General features: G+C 43.2%; 1 long non-coding RNA gene across 1 annotated transcript; it reads left to right on the top strand.

The window, feature by feature from the left end:
• The first annotated feature begins 226 nt into the window (after positions 1-226).
• LOC134478161 (uncharacterized) lies at positions 227-8,897 on the top strand. The gene is made up of 3 exons (XR_010050641.1): positions 227-1,036; positions 3,222-3,321; positions 7,664-8,897. It is a non-coding gene; the product is annotated as an uncharacterized LOC134478161 (long non-coding RNA).
• The last annotated feature ends 789 nt before the right edge of the window (positions 8,898-9,686 follow it).

Genomic DNA, 9,686 nt, shown 5'->3' on the forward strand with positions numbered 1-9,686 from the left:
GGGCCATCCCCATACGTCCCCAGCTCCCCTCACCCTTTTTTTTCCTTTTTGAGACAGGGTCTCACTATCTGGTTCAAGTTGGTCTTAAATTCACTATGTAACCCAGTTGGCCTTGAACTCCATCTCATGGCCATCCTCCTGCCTCAGCCTCCTGAATGCTGGGATTACAAACATGAGCCTCCATGCCTGGCTAATCCCTCCCCATTGCTTTTTTTTTTTTTTTTTTTTTTTTTTTTGGTACTGGGAATCAAACTCAGGTAGGCGCTGTGCCACTGAGCTAAATCCCCATCTGCTAATCTCCTGTTTTGAGGCAGGATCTCCAATTAAATTACTGAATTGCTGGGGATAAGCTCATGACCCTCCTGCCTCAACATCCCAGAGTGGAGATTGTTTAGCTTTGGAAAGGCTAAGGGTTGCTGTGGTTGTGGAAAATAAATGGAGCAAAACAAAGCATAAGAAGCTGAGAGATGCTGCCCTTCAGCCAGGTGAGCGTTATTCCTTGCCAGTAAACACGTCCTCTCTCCTGAAAGGACCATATTGTGTCTGTAGATTTCATGGCTTTGGTATTTACCTCCTGGGGCCTCAGAAATCCTCAGAATTACAGGATGCCAGAACAACACATTGGCGGACTGCTAGCTAGACAAAGCGATGATATAGGGGTAATATCTGCAGGGATGTGGGGGAAGGTCAAAAAAGCTAAAAATCATGCTGAGAAAAGCAATGGCAGGAAAAAGAAAAATCTAAAGGTGTGGAAAAGAAACCCTAATTCTGTTGGTCTGTCTTCATCTGGAAAGGAGGGCAGACTCTTCCCGGAAAGCTCTCAAGCCCTTGGGTTGAGCTGAAGTGCAAATATACTCGCTGAGCCGGGATGCATGAGCAAGGGGTGAGCCTGGGCAGGATCGAGAAGAAAACCGACTCTGGACTCCTCCCTGCCGCTGTGTGTGCACTTCAGGAGCTGAGCTGATGTGAAGACGGGCGGGAGCAACCTCACCTCAGGGACTAGTGGACACTGCAGAATATGGTTCTCCGTATGCGGGTAAGTGTAATTAGGAACAATGACATTTATTTCAAAGGAAACTCAAGCACTAACGAAACTTCCTCAAGCATGTTCAGGACTGCATTTGGGGAGCCAGGTAGAGTGATTAATGGGTAAAGCCTCTAGAGAAGGTCCCAGATTCCCAGATTCCACCAAGACAGCACCCTGGTTAAAGACTAAGATCAGGGAACATGGTCAGGATCCAGGGAAAGTGCACAGGCCAAGAGCCTGGGTGTGGTGTGGACTGATGGGACATGGACTCAGCCACACGGCTCTCCTCATACTGCTAGCACTCCCAGCATCGCTCTGAGCGTCATCCTTGCCCGGAATCAGCAGAGAGGCCTAGAAAGGAGGACTGCCCCATCAGCACCCCAAATGATGGAAGAGAATGTTCTCACAAGAACACATCCTTCAGGGTCCCGCCAGGTCTCATCTGAAAGAGACCCTGATGCCTTGGCTTCCCGCTGCCCCTCGAGTCTCAGCTTTTCCTACCGGATTGTGGTGTTCGTAGGAAACCTTTGTAGGGACAGACACCTTCCTCACGGGGGTTAGTTTAGGGAGCCAGGATCCTCTAAGAAGTAGAAAGAAAACAGTTTCTGTGGCTCAACAAGCAGCTGAACTGACAGCCTGCGGTTTAATGCCTGCTTCTGCACAGCCAGCACTGAGCCATTGAGCTCCTCTGGGTAGGTTCCCTTTGCCCTCAGAATCCCCCTGTAACCCCAAACCTAGCCCCCCAGCAAAAAGTCCAGTAACCAGTCAAGTCGTGACCCTCCAAGGGAGGACAGGGGACCTCTACCCCATAAAATAGGACCACTGGCTGGTGGTGCTTAGTGATGACCAGCTCCAGGCCTGTCCTCCTCCAGAGTGGCTTTGTACTGTGTATTCCCGCCATGAAGCTTTGGTCTTGTGCTGATTCTCTTTTCCACCCCCCTTTCCTCTTTCTATGTGGGAGAGAGTATCAGGCCCAGCTAGGGTGACTGCTTTAGGACCCCGAGATACCAGATCCACTGGATACAACACCTTTGGATTTCCTAGTACTATTTTGTATAATCTGACAAGAGTTTACAATAGTTCACAGACCACAAACTCTGTAAACAGGAGAGGTGGAGAAGTATTTGAATATATAGCTTTTTGACAGACCTACAGCTCCATGGAGCAGAAGGGAGAAAGAACCGTGCTGTTTCCTACCTTCTGCTGCTTGAAGATTTGTTCTTGGTCCAGGGGTTGAGTGGGTTCCCTGCTGACCTTTCCTCTAATCATCTGTCCTTGAGGGCAGAACATATTGGTGTAACCCCAGTACTTGGGAGGCTGAGGCAGGAGAATTCCAGGTTCTAGGTTGGCCTGACCACATAGTGAAATCCTGTCTAGAGAAACAAAGAAAGGTAAAACAGAAAGTCACCCCACCATTTAAGAAAGTCAGGATGAATGCGTTCCACTCCTCCCAAATTTTTCTGTGGTGTGAATATAAAATCTGCACCTTCTTGAATGTAAAGACCACCAGGACATTAAACACCAGGAAGACTCCCTAAATAGTGGACTTTAATGACTGATTAATTTTTTGCAAGTCAAGTAGTTCCCAGTGATTTTATATCAATATGATTGGATTAAGACATATAAGTAGAGCATTAATAATGATTTTTAGTGATACATTGTTTCGTGATTTCTGATGTAAAATGTGGAAGTTTAGAGAATTGAATAATGCTGCTATAACAACATATTTTTCCCTATTTACTTATCTGGATGAAAAAAATCTCTCAGACTTACATCTATAACCAAATAGGCATAGAACCAATTCTAAACTGTCATTCTGACAATAAATATTCAAACATGCAGAAACCAACTGAAAACATAGTTCCATATATCTAACTTAGTTAAATTTTTTTTTTGTCTTTTTTGTTTTTATCGGTACCAGGGATCGAACTCACGACTGCCTGCTTGCAAGGCAAGCGCTTATGCCGCTGAGCTAAATCCCCAGCCCCCATATATCTAACTTGGAGAACTGTTTCACTGGGCATCATGCTGTAGGCCTGTAATCTTAGCTACTTGAGAGGCTGAGGCAGGAAGATTCTTCAGCTGTAGCTCAGTGATAGAATACCCTGGATTTAATGCCCAATACCACAGTTTTTTTTTTCTCTCCCCTTTTTTCTTTCTTTTTCTCTTTCTTTTTGGTTGGTTTTTGAGACAGGGTCTCCAAAAGAGCTGGACTTGAACTCACCATGTAGCCCAGCTGACCTCAGACTCTTGGCAGTCCTCTTGCATCAGCCTCCCAAGTGCTGGGATTGCAGGTATGTACCACCATATCTGGCCACCATCATTTATATTTCTAATCAGCTGTACTACTTTTTTATTTATTTGTTTATTTTTTGAGACAGAGTTTCACTATGCAGTTCAGGCTGGCCTTGAACTCATTTTGTAGCTCAGACCAGCCTTGAACTTCCAGTGATCCTCCTGCCTCAGCCTCCCAAATGCTAGGATTACAGGTGTGTACCACCATGCCTGGCTTTTATTTTTTCTTTTGAGGCAGGGTTTTGCTATGTAATCGAGACTGGTTTTAAACTTCCTATGTAGCCCAAAGTGGCCTTGAATTCATAGTAAGCCTCCTGCTTCAGCCTTCTGAGTACTGGGATTACAGGCATGTGCTACTACTTCTTGCTGTGTACTACTGATAATTATAATAACTAATTACAATTATAGAAACTTTAACAATTTGAGAATTGAAATCACAAGAAATGTTGAAAATTTAATTAAAATGTGCATACATATTTTGGTGCAGAAAGACAACAGGTCTACTAATAGCAGACTTTTGAAAGTAAAAGTATATGACATTGGGAGGGGGGAAAAGGATGGAATAAAAATATAGATTTTTGAGAGAAAAATAAACACTGCATTATTTCCCACTGTTAATGGACTCATGAAGTTTTTTTTTTTTTTTTTTTTTTTGGTCCCAGGAATTGAATTTATTACCTTGAGCTTGTTGGACAGGCACTGTGCTGCTGAGCTATATCCCCAGCCCTTGAACATATTTTTTAAAGGAACAAAGGCAGGAATCAGATTGAGTTGGTATTTTATTTCCAACGAATATGTTCAGCTTTTTAGAAGATTAAACATTATATACTTTACAAATATTTAAATTTATCACTTCAAAACCCGATGGCATGGAAAGGGGCGAGCAGCCATTGCTTTGCACTGTAATGACTCAGAGGCCAAGGGCACGGGGTCCTTGAACACTGCTGTGTCTGGAGTCTGAAGTCCAGCCTGGCTTTCAGGCCCAGCTGCAAGTGCAGCCCCTACACCAGATAGCCAGCAGCCTGGAGCTCCTGGGATCCACAGAGCCCATTGCCCCAGAGGGATTAGAAAGGCTTTCCTAGGGGCTGGGGATTTAGCTCAGCAGCATAAGCGCCTGCCTTGCAAGCAGGCAGTCGTGGGTTCGATCCCTGGTACCAATAAAAAGGAAAAAGATAAAAAAAAAAAAAAAAAAAAAGAAAGGCTTTCCTGGTTGCTGCCCCAGTGAGGATAGCATTCCAGGAAGTGCTGTGGAGTGACAGCTCTCAGGGACAAGGACAGCTTGGCAGAAGGCCCGAGGGGCAGCACAGGAGGCAGGTGGTGGCTTCTCCCTCAGGGATTTGGAGGCGGGGTAAGGAACTTGCTTCTTACCCTAAATGCAACACATGACCATCTGATTTATGTTTAAAGATAGCATTGATGTAGCTTTTAAAAATAATATTAAAAATAGCCAGGCAGGGTGGCACGCACCTGTAACCCCAGCACTCTGGGAGGCTGAGGCAGGAAAGGCATAAGTTTAAGCTCAGCATGGGCAACTCAGTGAGTTATGGAGAGAACTTATCTCAAAACAGAAAGAGGCTGGAGAAATAGCTCTGGGTACAACTCCCAGTACAAACAACAACAACAACAACAAAAGCTAAAGTCCTAATGTGTATATATTGAAATATTGTCCTACTCATAATAGATTGAAATCATTGCTTTTTATGTGACATGCTATTGCTGTTCAGGTGGTAAGGGAAAAGAGACAAGAGACATTCAGATAACAGTCCTTGACAAAAGAAAAAAATATTCAGTGGCTTTGACAAATGTGTTCATTAATTGAACCAAAATATACAGTTTCTATCAATTATAAAATCTAGAACTGAGTGTGGTATTGCATGCCTGTAATCCCAGCACTTGGGAGGCTGAGGCAAGAGGATTGCCTGGAGTTAGAGGACAGCCTGGGCCACACAGTGAGTCCAAGGCCAGCTGGAACTGTATTGCAAAGCCTTGTCTCAAAAAAGAAGAAAAATTATAGATTCTAAGGCCACCGAGCTCACAGTAGAAGGTTCAAGTAGATGACAGATGCTGAGCCCTTATCCTGGTTCCTGATGAGGAGTAATGTACTGGTGCACTGCTGGCCCCAGGTACTTGGCTCCTGCTGCTTTTCTGCTTCCCTGATCTCTTCCCTTTCCCCTCTTCTCCCACTGTGTGCAGGGAGGAAATGCTTTGTGCCAGGCCCAGGGCACAGAATATCCACACTAGGCATGGTTTACTGCTTAGTCATTGGGGCGCCTCTGAGTGGAACAGTCAGGAAGTGCGGTTCCCCAGAGAAGTCGTGTGGGGGAGGAAGGACTCACCTGGGAGCAGGGAAAGGTCACCTGATGAAGGGCTAAGTGAGAGGATGCTGCGGGGAGGGTCTCCAGAGGAGATGCAATAGGCTGTAGTCTTCCCAGAACTAAAGGCAACTAGGAACCCAGAGGCTGAACCCAAGGCTGGGAAGCAGGAAGGTTCTGTCACCAAACACCTCATAGGCACCATGAGAACCTCAGATTCATCCTAGGATCAGCAAGAAAATGGTGAGCTGCAGGGCACTTTCTGTTTGGGAGCGATAGAAGCTCCCTTCACCTATCCGGGCTGCTCCCTGAAGCAGAATTCGAGTGTTCTGTAAATCCATTCAGAGCTGGCCGTGCAAGTGCACACTAGTGTGTCCCTGTCTTCATCTTGTAATAATATATGATGGTGTCCCCAAACAGTCCTTGTAACACTGGGGATTGAACCCAGGGCCTCACACACCCTAGGCAAGCACTTATGCATGGAGCTACATAGCCAGAGCTATTTTAAATTTTAGTTTTAAGACATAGTCTTGGTAAATTGACCAGGCTAGTCTCAAACATGCCATCCTCTTGCCTCAGCCTCTGAGCAGCTAGGATTACAGTTGTACACTACCATACCTGGCCAGTATACAGTTTTGTTTTTTGAGACAGCATCTCCTCTAATTCAAACTGGCTTTGAACTCACTATATTGTTCAGGCTGGCCTCAAACATGCAGCCAACCTTCTGCCTAGGTCTCCCAGGTGCTGGGATTGCAGGCATGCAGTCTTGAATATAATGTTTCTTAATATGTTTTACGGATACATACCAAGCTGCGTAATGCTTTTTCCTCTGGACTTTTCTGTATGAATATATGATTTCTTGAACTGATCCCTCAGAGTGGGCACACAGGCCATTCCCAGTCTTTGGCTAGTCACACAACACCACAGTGAAAGTTCTTACACATATCTTTGAAGCCTGAAGAATTCTGTGAGAGAAATTCCCAGAATCTGGAATTTTGACAAACATTGCCAAAGTGCCTTCCATCAAAATCATGTTAGTTTACATGACCACTGGCAAGGATGTGACTGAAAACTGAGTATCCCAGTAGGGTTTTTATTTCTATTTCTTTTAGTAAAAGTGGGTCTGAGAAGATTTGATCTGATTAAGGACTAGTGCTATGAATTAAAAATTACCTCATTAGACTGAGGACCAAGCCCGGAGTTGAAAATGACAATTTGTTTGTTCAACAAACAATTTTGAAAAGCAGGCCTAATTCAGCACATTGAATGCATCAATAACCCCAGATGGGTGAACTGGTCTGCTGGATGCCAGTTTAGTGAGGGAGATGTCAAAGAAACATCCCATTAAATGATTGTGCTATTTAATATATGCACTGTGTTATTAAAATGTTGTCATGTGCAGAAAGATGAGAGCACAAAGAAGGGCAACTCATGAGCCAGGCATATATATATTTAGAATGCCTAATTTTAAAAAGTGGGTTGGAAATAAATGGTTAGTTTAGTACTTTTCAGTTTTTTGTAAGGTCTGCTTGGGTTTCTTTTAAAACTTGCCTCTATGCATTGTCAAAAAGTATAACTGCTTTAATAGAGCTGAGATTTTAAACAAAAGTTTTAAAAAAATGTTTTCAAGCTATGTCCAAAGGATGGCAAGATACCCATCAGGAAAGGCAGTGTGTCCAACACAAAGGGAGTAGGTACCCGATATACAATGGTGTTTGATTTATGTTTGGATGGCCCCCAAGCCTCAGCCAGTCATGGAGGCGGCTGAATCTAGCATTTGTGATTGGTTGTCTGTCTAGCGCTGGGATTGGTGGTGTGAGTGCTGCCCAGGAACAGGTAGGTGGAATACCATGTAAGAGAGGGAAGCCTGCTTTGCCCTTTTCACCCTGTTCCCTCTTGTCACTTGTAGCTGCCATGAACAGCTGCCCCTTAGCCACACCACCCTGCCTTGGAGCCAGCTGAGTATGGACTACAACCTCCAAAAATTATAAGCTAAATAAACCTTTCCTTCCTTCATTTTGGGCCCCAGGTATTTTGTCTCAGCAATGAGAGAAAAATAACCAAGACAAATGGCTTCTTTTCAATTCAACTGAAAAGTTGGCAAAGCAGTAAACAACGGCAAACTGACCTTTCCAAGATTGAGAATTCAGACACTGTAAAACAATTTGGGGAAGAAAAAGAGGATGATGGATCTCTGGGATGCAGGAAGGATCTGAAGGGAAAATTGGAGCCCACAGAGAAAATGAAAAGACTGACCCACAGCAGAAAAGAGGAGGAGGCAATCTGTACTTTTTACCTGGCTCTCAGCTTGTGTCTGGAGAGAAGAGGATCAAATCCGCAGGGACACAGTGAGGGTGGTGACTCCAGGGAGGAACCCACCAGTGGAACAGAGCAGTGGATGCTGTGAGCTACAGCGGCAGGCGAGTGACTCCAGGCCAAGAGACTGCTGTATCCCCTGAAGAGGACAGGTACCATGTGAGGAAGAGGCCAGCTGGACCTGGAGCTCAGAGCAGCCAGGGGTTAGCTTCATCTCAGGGCACCCAGTGTTGAAATCCCATAATGACTGAGTGAAGAGACAACTTCAGGAGATGTCCAGGGTCAGGGAGTGAAGGCCAGGCCTGCTAAGGACACCCAGAGAATTGTCGGCTGACTGACTCAGGCCCCAGCACCACAACCAGACACCATGATTAGCCAAACTTCTGTGGGTCCGAAAGTACCAAAACTGGCACCCTGCCCTAACTCTGTGGCAGGCTTGCTGGGTCATCCAGCACAGATCTTGACTCTGCTACCAGAGACAGCACAGCTGTGCTCTGAGTGAGACAAGCCATGATAGGCTTGAAATCACAGAGAAATTCTTTCTTTGTCTCTGCTGTTGGTTTTGGTGAGTTTTTTGATTGTTCGTTTTTGTTTTTTGTGAGTGTGAACATTTAGATTTCTTCTTGTTTCATTTTTTCCTTTTCTTCCCCTCCTGTCTTCAGTTTCCCAAGGCTTGAGTAATCCTCCTTTGTCCTTCAGCTTTGCTTTTAATCTTTATTTTTCTTTTTTTAAAATTTTATTTAAAGACTAAACAAAACAGAAAATAGAAATAATACATACTTTCAGAGAAGAAAAACATAAACAGTAAGAAATCACTAGTTGATGTTTACATATTGTCGTTTTACAAATAGTTGTTCAAGATACAAAAGTGGAACATGTAAAGTGGGAATTCAAACAGTGACAGCTCAAACAGTTCTGTTCAACTGTCCAACAAAAACTTAGTAACATGGTTGTCAATCCTATGCACTTAAACATACATGCAGTTATCCATATCTTCATTTGTGTTTACATTAAACAAACTAAAGCAGGTTAAAATCATTCTGAACAAAGAATAATAGTATTGTTGGATTTCACATCATGATACTATGTGATCAGCACTGGGTACTGTGGTGTCTGTTTTTTTTAAAATTTAATTTAAAGAAAGACTAAATAAAACAAAATGGGTAGAAATAATACATAATTTCAAAGAAAAGCTAAACAGTAAGAAATCACTAGTTGATGATTACAGATTGTCTTCTTACAAATAGTTATTTACAATACTAAAGTGGAGCTTATAAAGTAGGGATTCAAACAGTGAAATTGCAACCAGTTCAACTATCCAACAAAAACTTAGAAATATGGTTATCAATCCTATACACTTAAACATATGTGCAGTTAACCATATCTTCAATTATGTTGAGACTGAATAACACCAAGCAGGCTAATATCACTCTGAACAAAGAATAATACTATTGCTGGGTTTCACAGGATGACACTCCAGGATCAGCACTGGGTATTTTAGTGTCTCTTTTTCTTCAAAGTATCTGTTCATTTCATCATATGTCATATGATCAGTTCTCATAAATTGTTTATAGATTCTACACATGCATGAGTCTTAACATGTATTTCTATCCTTTCTATATTAGAGGGAGAAACAAAACAAAGCAAGGCAAAACAAAACATATTCCTATAAACACTTGAAACAAAAAAGACATATAAGACCACTGTACAAAAATTTAATTTCTAGAGACAGTTTA

This window comes from Cavia porcellus, unplaced genomic scaffold, assembly GCF_034190915.1.
Source record: "Cavia porcellus strain 051 isolate PalLab524CR breed Dunkin Hartley unplaced genomic scaffold, mCavPor4.1 scaffold_11, whole genome shotgun sequence".
Classification (NCBI taxonomy): Eukaryota; Metazoa; Chordata; class Mammalia; order Rodentia; family Caviidae; genus Cavia; species Cavia porcellus.